The 18,071-nt window shown below is 50.8% G+C and overlaps 1 pseudogene; it reads right to left on the reverse strand.

Moving 5' to 3' along the window:
• Positions 1–2,740: 2,740 nt before the first annotated feature.
• LOC140854772 (uncharacterized) lies at positions 2,741–4,252 on the reverse strand (annotated as a pseudogene).
• Between the last annotated feature and the right edge of the window lie 13,819 nt (positions 4,253–18,071).

Below are 18,071 nucleotides of genomic sequence, written 5' to 3' on the forward strand. Positions count from 1 at the left end.
TAATTAAACTCACATCTTCCAATTATTTATTATAGAAGGTTGAATGAAAAATTTATTATTTTGTAAAAATTTGTATGATCCTATTAAATGAGATAATGCCAAATCAGCTGATAAAACTTAGCAAGAGTGAGAAAAATAAATAGGAAGATGGTTAGATTAATCAAGTATAGATAAATAATAATTTTTATCATATTGCTATGAAGATTAATATCCATAGTTTGTGGAAAAAATTGAAGAGTCTTTATGAGCAAAAAACTACACAGAACAAATCATTCATGATCAGAAATCCTATGAATATGAAGTATATGGATATGATCAGATAGTTGGAAAATTTTAGTTGTATCATCCAATAATATCTCGGCTTTTAATGATGTGGCAATATTAAAAATGGTAAAAAATAGTATAAAAAAATCAGAAAAAAAAGAATGTAATGTGATTACACAGTTAGCAGCATTAATTATAGAAAAATGGGGAGGGAGAAAACAAGAAGCCAACCTATACTTCAATCAGACCCAATTCGGAAGTCTTATGCTATGATAATCATGTGGCTGTATTGACATAATGTCGAGTGGATGGCATTATCCTTGTTTTACATGTATTTTCTCGCAGAGAAGCCAGTAGTCCCAGACATGACATGCAGCCTTTTGCAATAACTAAAATTAGTGAGACAAGTTTTTTAATTAAAGAAGAGAAAAAATCTTAATAGCATACACGATTCACTTCTTTATTTATTGAATATAAACTGGCTCGCCAACAATTACCAAATGAACCTGTGGCATTGGGTCACTAGACCTTTCATTGATTGCACTACTATTCCCGAAAATTGTTTGATATAGTTAAGACTTGGGATAGCAACAAAACAAATTAAACTGTTCGTCTGTACCCTAACCCAACTCATCTAACTTTCAGATTTTTTTTTTTTTGATAAATACACCATTAAGCCATTGTAAGGCTGGTCATCCAATCTAAACTATTCGACTTCCAATTATGCGAGTTTTGCTACATACACAGCATTGTGCATAAGTTGTTGCACCATTCCTTTAGATTCTCTTCTTCCTCATATTGCAATAACTGGGTCACACGATACCTACAGGTAAATGAGGCTACTTGAAACGCTCATTTTACCATGCACTAGTAGCAGCAATGATTTATATAAACAATCTTCAAGACACCAAAAAGCATAATCTAGTTTACCAAGTTTAATGGAGAGGCATACTGTCTTCCAGATTGCTGTAAGTTATACTACATGAATCATGAAGCTTGTACGTCCCTTTTATGTAGTGTGACAACACAAACAGGATATAGTTTTGATGTGAGATTGCTAATAAGGTTTGACACATGTTTATTTTCTGAAATAAGGAGTATCTTCTTCTAGCATTGTTCGACTTGCAAGCTTCTGAGAATTAAAAATTAACATAATGGCAAGGCGTGATTTTAAAGATGATTTCAAAAAGTCTGGTCCTTTTCTTATGTTGAACAGTTGAAGTCAACTTTCAGAATTAACTCTCAGATACTTTACTCGTTTCTATCTGCTTTTGCTTTTCTCTTATCAGGGGCTAAATCTACTTGCTTTCCTGTTCCCTTATTCTTTTTTTTTTTTTTCCCCAAACCAATCACAATACAATTTCTCTCTCTCTTTTTCTACAAAAGAAATCTTTTGCTTTCTGCTTGTCTTTTACTTTATCTTTTTGAAACCATGCAAGAATCTTACCACTCCTAAATTGAAAGCACATTATTAAACAGATCAGAAATTTAGTGTAAAGTGTGGCTGAGTCTAAGGATCATGTTCGATCGCCTGCAGTTGATTGGTGCATGGATGGTGGCTGGTGATTGCAATGGTTCCTCTAGTTTGTAATTAATGCAAAGTCAAGCAATGGTAATATGCAAGTAAACTACTTTATCTTATGGGAGAATGGGAATGGAGAAAACCAGGGAAGTTAAGGGACCTGAGCTGATCTTAAGAATGCCAGCATCCGACCCCCATCCCTGCTTTAACATGGGCACCGGTCGCATGTATGATGACTTAAACCCTTTCTATTGGAAACAATATTCCAATCAGTGAAAGTGGGGAAACTTTTTCCCCAAGTGTTTGTTTTTTGTGTGAACAATCTTTTGATCATTTTTATAAGAAAGGTGATTAGAGGGAGGATCTATTCTCGCCCTTTTCTTTTTTAAAAGAAAGGAAAGGAGGGAAAGCCACGCACACTATAATTATCATTCTCAGTACATGGAGATGCACTCTCTAGATTCTAATTCAGAAGCTTTAGCTGCCAGGCAGAGGGCTATCACCATTAAGTCAAGTTCAATTAATAGCTTGGAGATTTAACTCATCAAAATTTCCCAGTGCGCGGCCCTTCAACTCTTTCCCTTCATATGTTTTGGAGAGGGGTGGGCTGGGAGGTTGAACCGTAAGAATAAAAGCATGTCCATGAAAGGGAAGTTTCATGCCAACTTCACTATTGAATGGTAAAATCTAGAAAAAGGTTCTGCTCAAGGAACAAGGTTTCTAGAACAAGATTTCTAGCACCTAATAAATGATCAAGTTAGTCTCGAATCAAGGTCTTAGCTTTATCTTTGTAGATAGAGGAACCAGTGCATTCAGAAGTTAGGGTGGCCTAATTGCATCGCTGCAACCAATTAGGACACTACGCCAACATTAGCAAGGTACTAAAGAAATAATTCTTCAAAATTTAGAGTGGCGGAAATTCCAAACGTCCCACATATTCTGACAATTATATGAGTTATGAACTGGGACCATCCTGGATGAACCAATGCGTATACGAAAATAAGACACCCAGCTGATACACACGATGGTGATGAAGAGTATGACGTATTCTACTAGGATCAAAAGTTATAGGTTCCTTAAAGAAGACCTTCAACTTGAAAATTAGAACAAAAGCGAGCAACAGCTGCAAACATCTCAGGAAGGTTCTAGTATTTGTACAGAGTAGTCTGGGTGGCTGTAGTTTACACACAAGTCCCAAAGAAGGCCATCATCACCAACATTAGCCAGGACGTCCCAACTCGGAGCGTAGACCCCTGCCCCGCCACCTAAAGCACAAAATAATAATAATAATAATATAAATAAAACACACACACAAGAGATGACGAAAGAATAAAAAAGAGCAAAAGGTTAAGGGCTACTCATTTTCTCAATCATCATTTTTTTTTTTTTTTTTTTTACAGCTCAATCATTTTTCGGGGAGGGGAAAAGTAACGCACCCGGTTCCTATCCCCTGGGGAGGGCAAAGGGAGGATGGTAGCCGAATCCGTCTCGTCGCTGGGAAGAGGAACCGCCGGATTGCTGCTGATGAAAGGAATCCCACCGCCGGAGTGCGGCATTGGAGCGTCCCGAGGGGGCGTGCCCGTTCCTCGGCAACAATGGGCCGGAAGAAGAAGGAGAAGCAGCCTCCGGCGCGGGCGTGGGGGAAGAACTCGGGGAGCCGATGGCCCAGCCGTGGGAGGGCAAATCTCCGCCAGCGGTGGGCGGCAGGGCAATGGGGAACGGGGCGAAGACTGTTGGAGGGAAGCCGGTGGAGGGGTCAGGGGTTATCACCCTCACGAGGAGCTTCTCGCCCTCCTCACATCTCCTTCCAGAGCTATTCCGAGTGGAGAAGTAGTAAAAACCGGGACGGGCGGGATGCCACTGTGTGCGTCGTGTGCGAGAGAGAGGACACGAGTAGGTAATTAAAATGAGCTAGCGACAATTAAATCGAAAGAACTCTATGTTTTGAAAGGTAGAGCAGAAGGAGAGTACCGTGAAATGGGTGGACTTGCTGCCATCGTAGATGAGGGTAGCTTGGGAGAAGCTGCAGAGATCGAACGCCCTTCTATTGTGGAAGAGGTATAGATTCTGGAGGTGGTGTTTGTGCCTGAACACTAGAGTAGAGGAGCTATGAAATTAGTTGAAGAGAAATAAGGAAAAATGGGGCACACATTGCGCAACAATGACGGTCGTGCACTCACCAAAAGAGTCTCCAACTTGAACAACGGGTCCTTTCCACTCGGCGAGGCCGTCCATGACAGTGGCACTCATGGCTTGAGAGGGCCACATGACGAGGAGTAGGAGCAAGAGAATTAAGAGGAACGAAGTGGGGAAAGCTCCTCCTCTCATGCTGCTGGATTGTGGTGGAAATGGGAGAAGTATGGGCCTCCGAAGTTTGAATTATAGTTACTCTTCTTTCTCGTGAACCAGCCGACCGGGTTAAGTTGAAAGCTTTCTGTACGAGCAAAACCCGTCTGTCGCCAGTCTTTGGCATCTGACAGCAAAGAGGGTTGGGATAGAGAAGGCTCCGGAACCGAGCAGTTAAAAAGCGAGAGGGAATCTGAAAAAGGCAAAGTTGGGCATCGTAAATTGTGATAGTGGGACGTAAGTTTAAAGTGATTAGCTTTTAGTGGTGGAAATTAATTTAATCTAAACAAATTCTAAAGTAATTACCTTGATCAGCGAGCGATTACTGGTTTATTAACTCCAAAGAATTCAGAGAGTAGTCTCCCAGGCAAAGGACGAAGAAATTGTCCAGCAAGGCGTGATAGAGTTTTTGTTTGCATCTCTCTGTAATTTGGTCCATGCAGCGCATACGGCGCCAGTCTCGAAACGAGATGCTGGGAATTCGACAACTCGATTTAGGTTGATGAGAAAACCGTCGGTCGCTAAAGCCAATGTCCATTCAACTTTGTGGGCCTGGAACCGAACCCAAGGCAGAACAATATACATCTCGGCATGCAAGAATGAACATGATCGGGTGCTGGACTCACAGAGACCTACATAAATCCAATGCAGACATTAGAATCGCGTTCATCAGGATCCGACGTTTTCTGGGACCCAATAACCTGACAGCTTCAGCAACTATAACCCCGCCTCACCCAATCTGGAAAAATTTCAGATGAAAAGTCACTCATCAGCGTAAATAAAGGGAAAACTACATATATAAGTAAAACACTGCGATGGTGCCAACCAGATAGTCCAGGTCATAATTGTCTCATCAACAAAGATCAGAGGGAGCCGACCCAAAAAAAAGAAACATATACAACTAGTATGCTGCAATGATGCCCAGCTGGGTTTTGCAATGTTGTGCGGCAAAGTTTATAAATGAGAAAAATATATAGGTCAACCCATTATGGCCCTCATTATCTAAATTACAGATTATGGTCGCTTTAATCTGTGCTGTCGCACGTTTCCTGCTGAAGAATTTCGAATGGCAGCCACCTTCCCTAGTCCTATCTCAAACGCCACCTTCTCTAATCATTTTTTTTGCACTGCCATAAGCTTTCTACATGCACATGGATGCTTCTGAAACAGTCAGCAAAGATTTCTGGTGGAAGAAAGCAAGTGTTAAATATGCCCCTGTCCCCTTTTTAAAACTGTAAAGGCAAAAAAAAAAAAAAAAGGATCACTATAAATTATATTGTATCTGGATGGTCTCAGCACTCATCCTACGACTGAATGGAGTGAGTTCTCCTCAGAGCACATGGTGGTTTCATCTTCTCGGTAACTGGGATCAGATACTCAGGAGTTGCAAAAAATACAACCATTAGTTTGTCTAGCATAATCCTATACATTACTTGTACAAATACCTACAAAGCAATGCCAAGCTAAAATGCTAAATGGTAACAGTGTTGCTGCTAGTGCTGCTGTTGAGCACCACCAAAGTGTTCCATCATTGAGGGAAAACTACATAAAGTCAGCAGGCCTGATCTCAGTAAAAGATGTGCAAAATCTTGGATGGGCCAACCAGATGACCAAGCATAACAAAAAATGAAGCCAGTGGGCGGAGTCATGACATCCCTAGTTATGCAGGGAAGTTCTTGTTGGACTCGAGCATAAATTCGTGGTCCCATAAAGTCCATAGAGAAATTGGATAGGAAGCATGAGGAAGGATTCAAAGTCTTGCATCTATAATGTAATATGACTTGAAAAGATGCAAACATTTCTTACAAGGTTGGTTAATTTTTTACCAGTAGCTTACTGGTATCCTACAGTATGGCCATACCGGACACGACTGCTGACCTTAACTAATAAATAGTTAGAAAATATTATATTCCAAGAGTTTGTAATGGTGTAATTGAGATTATAAGCCATCATTTGTTATGAATGTTTCTTAGTCTCTACTGTGTGAAATCCAATTTTTCTGCCCAGCACCATGTGGATCGTTATGGTCCAATCCATAATACGATGCATTTCAGTCTACCAAGATGAATGACTATGGTCAAATATTAACACAATAAGCATCATGATGCATTTCAGCCTACTAAGAGAGAAAATACTCTTTTTCTCTTTTGTCTTTTTCGAGTTTCAAGCTGCATCATCTTATGCTAGATATCATGACCCAATATCACTGAATGTTGTAGTACCGTAAAACGTTTAGACTATAAAGCATAGGCATTCCCCTGCTGATGCCAACTAAGAGTCCAGGAACACCGATATCGGAAAAGGAAAGAATAAAAATAAAAGGAATAAAAAAAATATAATTACTCATACTCCAAACCCAGGCTAAGCATCACATACCCTGTATCATTGCAACGAATGAACATCAGGAATTCTTCAATCACAACATGTTGGGGAATACCCACCGACCGACCGACCGACTGTCGGAAGGACCGACCGACCCACGGCCCGACCGACCGACTGACAGCCCGACCGACCGACCGACGGTCGGACCGACCGATTGGCGGTCGGAGCGACCGACTGACGGATGCCATCACCGGCTAATTATCGGCTCACGATCGACTGAGGATATGTCGGACGCACCTTTTCTGACCGACTGAGCCCGGAGGTCTGATTGCCGAGTCATGTAAGACTCCCGACCATCGGAGGGGCCCGACGCCATTCAGCTGGCCACCGACTTAGGGTCGGTCGGCTCCTCCAATCGCCGTACAGCCGCCAGACCTTGTCAGTTCTGACAGCAGCATGCGGCACGGCTACCTAGGGGCATTGTCCCACCGAGGGCATTGTCAACCCTGGTGATTTGACAGCCACACGGCGACATGACACCTTCACGGCGACTCTGACAGTCTACAGTGAGTTGACAGTTCCTCACTTGTCTGCGCCATTAATGACGGCGCCATACCGTGCTCCACTATATAAACCAGGGAAGGCAACGGTGCAAGGGATCCGCTCCATCTCTCTCCGCTTCTCGACTTCGAAACCACCAGGCTCGCTCCTCTCTCCCCCTCTCTCCTCTCGATCGAGCTCCCTGTCTACATTTCACTGTTGCCCAGTCACCTCTCTGACTTGACCGTCGGAGGATCCCCGCCGGAGCCGCCTCCGGTCAGAGTGGACTTCTCGTTTTTGCAGGTGCACGCTCCCCGACGATCGGGCGACGAGGCGATTGGCCGTAACAGATTGGCGCACCAGGAAGGGGGCACGATGACAAAGACAAGAGCTCAACGATCGAGAATCACTGGGTCGGCAAGGCGCTCTTCCCGCCGGGAAGAGGCCTCCCCGCCACCACCGGCGGCGGAGCCCAGCTCTCCGCGTCCTGCAGTGACCACGGAGGCACAGATTGCGGCCATCGTACGGTAGATGACCGTACTAACGGACGCAGTCAAAAATCTCCAACAGCAACCGGCGGCCCGACCGATGCCCTCCAGGAGCAGCCGCCGACGACCGCACCGATCCCCGTCGCCTCCATGTGAGCGCCCCCAACAGCGCTCCCACGGAGAAGAGGAGGGACGACCATGGCGCGACGACTGACGGTCCCAGCGGCCCTCTCTTTCTCCATTGGAACGGGCAAGGAAGGAGAAATGGCTGCGCACGCCGTCGGCCTCCCTCTCAGAATCTTCCGGAGACTCCACTCCTGGGGTCTCCCAGCACCGACGAGCGGACGACTACGAGCGCTGGTTCGAGGAAATCGACCGCCGACTCGCCCAATTGCAGATGGACAGCCAGAAGTCTTCGAACGACGTCGACTTTCAGACCGCCCAACCTCTCTCCCGACTGGTCCTCGACGAGCCGATTCCCAGTCGGTTCAAAATGCCGCACGTGGAGCCATACGACGGCTCCACCGACTCAGTCGACCACCTCGAGAGCTATAAAGCTCTCATGACGATTCAAGGGGCAACCGACGCTCTTTTTTGCATCGGCTTCCCCGCCACGCTCCGCAAGGCTGCCAGGGCCTGGTACTCCGGCCTCCGGTCGGGAAGTATCCACTCCTTCGGGCAGCTCGAGCACTCGTTCGTGGCCCATTTCAGCACCAGCCGAAAGCCACCGCGAATGTCGGACAGCCTTTTCTCCCTCAAGCAGGGGGAAAACGAGATGCTCCGACACTTCGTGGTGCGATTCAACGCGGCCACGCTTGAGGTCCGGGACCTCAACGAAGACATGGCTGTCTCAGCCATGAAGCGGGGCCTGAGGGCGTCCCGATTCACCTATTCTCTGGACAAGACCCTCCCCCGGACATATGCCGAGCTACTGGAGCGCGCATACAAGTATATGCGCGCGGACGAAGGGGCATCCGACCGACGCTTGGCCGAGCCCAGAGGACCGAAAGAGAAGCGGAGAAAAGGTCGGGAGCCCGCCGAACCAAGTAGGCCCCCGACCGATAGTCGGGCCTCGCCACTCCGACGAATCCAAAAGTCACCCCGACAACAGACTCCGAGGCCGGCACGCCCCAGGTATGGCTCCTACACTCCTCTCTCCACTCCTCGTGCGCAGATCCTAATGGAGATCGAGGGGGAGGAATACCTGCGACGGCCTCCGCCTCTGAAGGCAAAAGGCCTCGACCGTCGGAAGTACTGTCGATTTCATCGAAGTCACGGCCACGACACCGAGCGGTGCATCCAGCTGAAGGATGAGATCGAGGCTCTCATCCGCCGGAGGTATCTCGACAAATTTCGGAAGGGTCCGCCGACCCAACCAGTTGCCGATCGACGACCCCAGCCGACTGAAGAAGCGGCGAACAATCAGCCGACGGCCGGAGTCATTAACATGATCTCCAAGCGGCTGGGCCCGGGGACGTCTACGGGAGGGGAGCCGACGAAAAAGCCACGCCCGGACGACGTAATCACCTTTACGGAAGACGACGTTCGGGGCATCCAAACTCCCCACGATGATGCTGTTGTTGTGTCGGCGACAATAGCAAATTATGATGTAAAACAATTTTTGTTAATAATGGAAGTTCGACAAATATTTTGTTTTACTCGACCTTCTCCCGAATGCGACTGTCAACTGACCGACTTAAGAGGGTCTCTGTGCCCCTGATCGGCTTTGCCGGAGACGCTGTCACGACAGAGGGAGAAATTACCCTGCCCGTGACGGCCGGCACCGAACCTCGGCAAAGCACGGTCCACCTAACTTTCGCGGTCGTCCAAGTTCCTTCGGCTTACAACGTCATACTTGGACGACCCGGATTGAACGCCCTCAAGGCGATCGTCTCGACGTACCATCTTCTTGTTCGGTTCCCGACCAAAAATAGAATCGGAGAGATGCGCGGAGATCAACAGCTCGCCCGACGATGCTTCCAAATCTCCGCTCAAAGCGACGAGTCGAGGGGTTCTCTGACGATCGACAAGCTGGACCAACGGGAGGAGGAAGAACGAGGTTCGCCGGCCGAGCAGCTCGAGGCGATCCCGATAGGAGAAAATCCCGACAGGAAAGTTTGGGTTGGGTCTCAATTGCCCGACACCAAATGACGCCGACTGACGGAGCTGCTGACGGCCAATGCCGACATATTTGCTTGGTCGGCAGCAGATATGTCAGGCATCCCCCCAGAAACAATAACCCACCGACTCAACATCGACCCGACGATGAGGCCGGTGAGGCAGAAGAAAAGGTCCTTTGCTCCGGAAAGGCAGAGGGCCATCGATGAAGAAGTGGACAAGCTACTCGAAGCAGGCTTCATCCGAGAATCCACATATCCCGATTGGCTCGCCAATGTTGTCATGGTCAAAAAAGCCAACGGAAAGTGGAGGATCTGCATCAACTACACCGACCTCAATCGAGCCTGCCCAAAAGATAGCTTCCTGCTTCCCAAGATCGACCAGCTGGTGGATGCGACGTCCGGATTTCGACTGCTCAGCTTCATGGATGCCTTCGCCGGGTACAACCAGATCTGGATGGCGCCTGAAGATGAGGAGCACACCGCATTCGTGACTCCCAAGGGCCTCTACTGTTATCGGGTGATGCCCTTCGGACTGAAGAACACCGGCGCCACCTACCAGCGACTCGTCAATAAGGTCTTCAAAGACCAGATCGGGCGCAACATGGAGGTATACGTGGACGACATGCTGGTGAAAAGCACGCAGATCCCAGACCATGTTCAGGATCTCGAGGAGACCTTTCGCACCCTTCGACGACACCGAATGAAGCTCAACCCGACCAAGTGTGCTTTTGGGGTGACCTCAGGGAAGTTCCTCGGATTCCTCATTTCTCAGAGAGGGATTGAGGCCAACCCTGAGAAAATAAAGGCAATCCTCGACATGCGTCATCCGAACACCAAGAAGGAGGTCCAACAGCTGAACGAAAAAATTATCGCTCTTAGCCGATTCATTTCTCGATCAGCTGAAAGGTGCCTCCCGTTCTTCAAAACTTTGCGTCACGCAAATAGGTTTTCTTGGTCGGATGAGTGCCAACAGGCCTTCGAAGACCTGAAGAGGTACTTGGCTTCCCCACCGCTGCTCGTAAAGCCGCAGGTCAGGGAAACCCTGTATCTCTATTTGGCCACATCTTCTGAGGCGGTCAGTTCGGTGCTCGTCCGAGAAAATGAGTGCCGAACCCATCAGCCTATCTACTACACCAGCAAGGTGCTCCACGGCGCAGAGGCCAGATACTCGGAGATGGAAAAGATGATTTTTGCCCTGACCGTCTCCGCACAACGACTCCGTCCATACTTCCAGGCCCACGCCATAGTGGTGCTCACCAACCAGCCCCTGAGGGCGATACTGCGCTGACCCGACACATCTGGACGACTCACGAAGTGGGCGATGAAGCTCAGCGAGTTCGACATTCAGTACCGACCAAGGCCTGTCCTGAAAGCTCAGGTCTTGGCCGACTTCATCGCTGAATGCCCGACAACCGACCAAGGGTCGGGAGCTGAAGACCCAGGACGAGATGCGGTCTCTGAGCCAGACTCGATCTCCACCTGGGTACTCCACATCGACGGAGCCTCAAACACTCAGGGAAGCGGGGCCGGGCTCCTGCTCACGAATTCGAATGGGGTGGTCACCGAGTACGCCCTCCGATTCGACTTCAAGGCCTCCAACAACCAAGCCGAATACGAGGCACTCCTCGCCGGCTTGAGGATGGCAAGGGAGTTGGGCGTCGACAGCCTCCGGGCATTCTCCGACTCTCAGCTGATCGTAGGGCAGGTCAAGGGCGAATTCGAGGCGCGGGATCCGACCATGGTCAAGTACCTTCAGAAAGTGAAGGACCTTGTGGCACGCCTCAAGTATTTCAAAATTTCCCACATCCCAAGGTCAGAGAACGCCCGCGCCGACGCACTCTCCAGGCTGGCGACTTCGGCCTTCGACTCCTTGGGTCGGACGTTCGTGGAGAACCTCGAGCGCCCGAGCATCGATCGGGTCGACGAGGTACTGCAGCTGACATCCGAACCAAGTTGGATGGACCCGATCGTCCGGTATCTGACCGACGGGATCAGTCCCGAAGATCCCACGGAGGTCAAGCGACTCCGATGGTCGGCCTCGCAATATGTCATCATAGACGGCCGACTCTACAAGAGGTTGTTCTCCCTTCCCCTGCTTAGGTGTTTGGGACCGACCGACGCCGACTATGCTCTCCGAGAGGTTCACGAAGGAATTTGCGGGAACCACTTGGGGGGCAAGTCCCTGGCCTACAAGGTCCTGCGACAAGGTTATTACTGGCCTACCATGAGGAGGGATGCAGCCGAGTTGGTCCGGAGGTAAGAGCCATGTCAAAAGTACGCCAACGTTCAACACCAACCGACCAGCCAAATTGCTCCTATTGTCGCTCTGTGGCCCTTCGCCCAGTGGAGAGTCGACATTCTCGATCCATTCCCACCAGCGTCGGGCCAGAGGAAGTTCATCGTTGTCGCCATCGACTACTTCACCAAATGGGTGGAGGCTGAGCCCCTGGCGCAGATCACCGAGCGGAAGATGGAGGACTTCATCCAAAAGTCCATTATCTTCAGGTTCGGGTTGCCGCATGCGATCATCACCGACAACGGACGGCAATTCGACAACCAGGACTTCAGAGACTTCTGCGCCAGGTTCCACATCAGGCACCGACTGACTTCAGTCGGGCACCTCCAGTCCAACGGTGAGGTCGAGGTGACCAACCGAACCTTGCTCCACGGACTCAAGACCCGACTAAATGAAGCCAAAGATCTCTGGGTCGACGAGCTGGGCTCCGTTCTGTGGGCTTACCGAACGACACCCCGCATTCCGATCGGAGAATCGCCTTTCAGTTTGGCCTATGGGACGGAGGCCATGATCCCGCTCGAGATTGGCCTGCCATCTTCAAGGGTCGAGCGGTATCAAGAGCTGGACAACTCCGAGAGTCGGAGGGCCGACCTAGACCTCCTCCCCGAACTACGAGACGAGGCCCAAATTCGCATGGCTTCATACCGACAGAGGGTCGCTCGGTATTACAATGCCAAGGTCAGACCGAAGCTTTTCAGGCCTGGCGACCTGGTCTTGAGGAAGGCAGAAGTGTCGAAGCCCTTGGACCAAGAGAAGCTGGCTTCCAATTGGGATGGACCCTACAAGGTAGCAGACACCTACGGACCGAGAGCCTACCGACTGGAGACCCTTGAGGGGAAACCCATTCCCCGAACTTGGAACGCCGACAACTTGAAGCCGTATCACCAGTGAACTTTGTAATTCAATAGTCGGAATACAAATTCAGTTTGAAAGTTTGGGGTTTCAACTCTTCGACTAATGATCGGTGCTCATCAAGGTCAAGCCCCGACCAGCGGTCTTATCGTCGGTGATCCATCGGACTCCTGCGAGGACCGATGAACTCTTATTGACGGGAGTTGACACTCCTTCGACGATGCGTCGGACCCTTACCAGGACCGATGAACCCTTATGGACGGGAGTTAATACTCCTTCTACGGTCGAACTTCCGGGCCAAACCATCGGCTGACAAGCCGATCGGGCCCCGACCAAAGATAGGCGAAAAGCCTACGCGACTGACGTCGCGACTTCCGACCAGGCTACGGCCGATCGAGGGATATTCAGCTTACCACCGTCTATCGCACAACGCGACCTTAGTCGCATCCACGACTTGCCGACCGACCTACGGCCGGCTGGACGACATTCGGCTTGCTACCATATGTCGAAAGATGCAGAACGAATACCCGACGCAAGAGCATGGGGATCCGACTTATTGTCGTTCCCCCGACACTGCGTCGGACGACATTCGACTGAACGCGTCTATGGAAGCCCGACTACCGAACCTTTACCAGGTTCGGTCGGCTCCCAACTCAACAACACGCGTCCGACTGATGAGCTCGACTATCAGAAGCCGACCCCAAAGTCGGGACTTACCCCTCCTTCGTAGCGGCACGAGTTGCCGAATGTCCTACCGACTTATGTGAGTTAGCAACTTACACAAATTAATGACTCACTAAGACATTCATCTACACATTTGGAAGAAGGAGACAAAGGGAAAGCAGAAGAAATTTTCATTCAAAATTTTCATTCAGAAAGTACAAAGTCGGGTCGAAGCCCGATTACATGTATTTCAAAAAACAAAAAAGCAAAGAAAGTCGGTATGGCCCGATCACCCATCTGAGTCGATCTCCTCGACCGACGGGAGATCGGGGATGACAGGTGTGTCGGCCACGAGCGGAGCCGGGCCGACGGCTGCAGCCGGTCCTTCGGTCGGCGGGGGACTGGCTGTCGGCGCCGCTTCCTCCGGGATGACTTCCTCCGCAGCAGCTGCGCCTCCCGACGGCTGGTCGGCCATCTCCTCGGTGGCTTCCTCCTCGGCCCCCGATGGGACGATGCTGCTAAGGTCAAGCTCCGGATACAAGGCCCGGACTGCCTCCCGACCGTCCTCGTACCCCACCCGGTACGAGGCGAAACCCGACTCAAGCATCTCCTCCCGATATTGGTCGGAGACCCTGAAGTCTTCAACCGCCCGGTCGGCCGCCTCCCTCGCCGACCTTGCCTCTTCCTCCGCTCGGCCGAGCGATTCCTTCGCCGACTCCGCCTCTGCCTCCGCCTTTGCTATGTCGGCGTCGGCTTGGGCGATCGAGAGGTCCTCTTCGGCCTTGGCGAGCTTCTCCAGGCTCGCCCGAAGTTGCTCGCGCTCACCTTGGAGTTCGGCGGTGGCGCCGTCCCGTTCGTGCCGAAGACGACGCACGGCCCGACCCTTATGTCTGGCCTCCTTCTTGGCCGACCTAAGTTCGGACCCAAGCCGGGAGACCTCGTCTACTAACTTGGCCTCCCGATCGGCCGATTGCTGAAGGTGGTCGGCCAACATCGCCCTCTCGGCTTCGGCCGCCGCCGACCTCTCCTTATAAGCGGCTCGGACATTGCCGAACCTTCGGTACCCGGCCTCCAGTTCCGACATTGTATAGATCAGCTGCCGATTGAAAAGGCTTCGTCAGGATCACATAACAAGAAAAATTTCTAAGGGAAAGAGAAGATGATGCGAAGCTTACCTCGACCATAGTCGGATAGAACCTGGACAGCATCTCGGTTACCTGCCGAGATCTCAGCGACTCAACGTCGGCCGGAAGAAGAATCCCCTGGCACAACCTCCTCGCCAGGTTGTGGTCGGCCAACGCCGACGCGCCTTCGGGGTAATGTGCGCTGGGTGGCACAGATCGGCTCCCCGACCTTGTCTCGTCCGCGGGCTCCATCGGGGCTTTCCCCCGATCAGCTGCCCCGATCGACGGGACCGACAGCGAGGGGATGCTCGAGGTAGAGCCAGCACCCCCCGCTGCGGCCACCGACGCTGCCGGGTGATGTTCGGTTTCCCGAACTACATCCGGCTCCGTCGCGTCCGGTGATGCCGCCGATGTTCTTTCGGCCGCCTCTTCCACCGGCCTCTCCTCCGCGCAAGCCGCCGGAGCCGCGAGCGCGACGACGGGCTCCGACTGATCGGTCACCGACACTTCGACGGTCGGCGCCGCTGGAGCAGGCTTCTTCGGGGGGCGCGAAGGTCCGGCCCCCGATGCTGGCCTCTTCCTCGTCGCGAACTGCCGTATCTCCGCGTCTGTCGGCCGCATTCTTGGAGGGGTCCCTGCAATACCGACAAAGGTGTTAACTACGGAGCCGGACTAAGGGTCGGATGAAAAGGAGATCGGGAAATCGGACGATACCTTGTCGGGGGATCAAGCTTAAGCCGGCGTCATAGAGAGCTTGTTCGGTAACAAGCTCCCTCTACTTCGGGACCAACATATCTTTCAGTCGGTGGAAGTCCTCCCGGTCGTCCGCTTCCACCCGACTGTTGTCATTAGCCTCGGTTCGGGGCACGCCCCAGTGAGAAAGAAAGCCCCAAGAAGATGAAAAAGAAACAAAGAAGAATTGGTTCTTCCACCCATGAATGGATGATGGAAGATCGGTGATAAAGGAAAGACCCTTCCGGGGGTTGAAGAGCCACCACCCTCGGGCTTTAGGGTGGGGTCGGAGCACAAAGAAGGCCCGGAAGAGAGAAATGCGAGGGTTGGTCGGCAAAAGCTGACACAACAAAGCAAAACTAATGATAAGACGGACCGAGTTCGGTGCTAGTTGCGCCGGACATAGTCCGTAATAGTTCAGAAGATTCCGGACGAACTCTGGAATCGGGAGCCGAAGACCTGCGCGGAGGTCCTCGACGTAAAGCGCCAGCTGACCAGGCGGAGGGCCGTTAACCCGATCGCTGGCCCCTGGGGCGGACAGTTGAAACTGCTCCGGGATGCAGTATTGCTCCCGAAGCCGATCAACATTCGGCCCCGAAAGCGAGGAAGCATCATCTTCCGGAGTCGAGCGGGAGTCGTCAGTCGGGTTCCCCGACCGAGCTCCCTGAGTCGAATTTCTGGTCATTGCACCGGAACCGAATGAAGAAGAAACGGAGGAGGAGAAGAAGGTGAGGAGGACGAAGAGGAGACCACGAACCGGAGAAGCTCCTTCGGAAGCGAGAAAGCTCTGCCCGCGACGACTGAGAAATTGCCCGGACAGAGTTTCGACAGCGAAATGACAATGGTGGGGGCTGGGGTCCGAGGGGTCCTATATATATAGGCCCGTCCGACGGCCACGATGACTCCGCGCCGATCGAAGCTTCATGGATGCGCGACACGTGGCGGCCTCCGGGTGGCTGAGGATTCGGCGCGCCCCGTCCCGGGACAGCCGCACCGCCCACATTGAATGCGGGGGGCGCCGGCCAACCACCTTCGACACGCGGCGCGTGGGGGCGCGGTTCCGCATTTATGCGCCCGCGCCGATTCGCGTTCCCGATGGGACGCCTGACAGCGCCCCACACTCCCGCAATCGGTGCCGAATATCCGACCGTCTGACGCCGTATCGTCTGGCACCCGATCTTCTGACACCGACGTAACGTCTGACGACGACAAGACGCGACGTCTGACACCTGACGCCGACGTGACTTCTGACACCGACTAGATGTCCAGATCGCTTGGCATTTATGAGGCGTCTGACATCGGATCAACCGGCGGTACGGTCGGATCTATGCATACGACAACCCCACTCCTAGTCGCCTAGGATTGCTGCCCGGGTGAGAGCATCGGTCAGCTCACCATCCGACTTAGGAGTGGAGGGGGGCAATTGTTGGGGAATACCCACCGACCGACCGACCGACTGCCGGAAGGACCGACCGACCCACGGCCCGACCGACCGACTGACGGCCCGACCGACCGACCAATGGCCGGACCGACCGATTGGCGGTCGGAGCGACCGACTGACGGATGCCATCACCGACTAATTATCGGCTCACGACCGACTGAGGATATGTCGGACGCACCTTTTCTGACCGACTGAGCCCAGAGGTCTGATTGCCGAGTCATGTAAGACTCCCCGACCATCGGAGGGGCCCGACGCCATTCAGCTGGCCACCGACTTAGGGTCGGTCGGCTCCTCCAATCGCCGTACAGCCGCCAGACCTTGTCAGTTCTGACAGCAGCATGCGGCACGGCTACCTAGGGGCATTGTCCCACCGAGGGCATTGTCAACCCTGATGATTTGACAGCCACACGGCGACATGACACCTTCACGGCGACTCTGACAGTCTACAGTGAGTTGACAGTTCCTCACTTGTCTGCGCCATTAATGACGGCGCCATACCGTGCTCCACTATATAAACCAGGGAAGGCAACAGTGCAAGGGATCCGCTCCATCTCTCTCCGCTTCTCGACTTCGAAACCACCAGGCTCGCTCCTCTCTCCCCCTCTCTCCCTCTCGATCGAGCTCCCTGTCTACATTTCACTGTTGCCCAGTCACCTCTCTGACTTGACCGTCGGAGGGTCCCCGCCGGAGCCGCCTCCGGTCAGAGTGGACTTCTCGTTTTTGCAGGTGCACGCTCCCCGACGATCGAGCGACGAGGCGATTGGCCGCAACACAACACATCTTCCACCAAGAATTATAATGCAAAACAAGAGTTTAAGAGTGCATTTGGTTAGCCATTAAAAAAATATATTTTTTTATTTTTTAATTTTTAAAAAATAAAAAATAAAAATTAATATTTGATAGTATTATAAAAAATAAAAAATTAAAATTATTAAAATAATTATTTTATATTCAAAATAAAAAATTTTTATTTTTCAAAATTTATTTTCTATTTTTTTATTTTTGCACGTCTAAAATGCTAAATCAAAAAGTAAAGAGTCCGAAATCTTCTCTCCTGTCAAGCTCTTCATCTCTCCACCTTCTTCTCCCTTCCTTTCTGAACTCTTCTTCCTCATCGAGTTTTTTACCTTTCGTTCTTCACCTTCCCACTCTCTTCTTCCTTCTTTCATGAATTCTTCTTTCTCATTGAGTTTTTTACCTGTTGTTTTTAAATGTTGCTTTTACTTTATAACAACCTAGCTATCAAACATATTTTTTTTATTTTTATTTAATAATAAAAATTTAAAAAATAAAAAATATTTTATAAAAATTAAAAATTAAAAAATATAACCAAACGCATACTAAGTGTTTTCGGAGAAACA

The sequence above is a fragment of the Elaeis guineensis genome, chromosome 1, assembly GCF_000442705.2.
Source record: "Elaeis guineensis isolate ETL-2024a chromosome 1, EG11, whole genome shotgun sequence".
NCBI lineage: Eukaryota > Viridiplantae > Streptophyta > Magnoliopsida > Arecales > Arecaceae > Elaeis > Elaeis guineensis.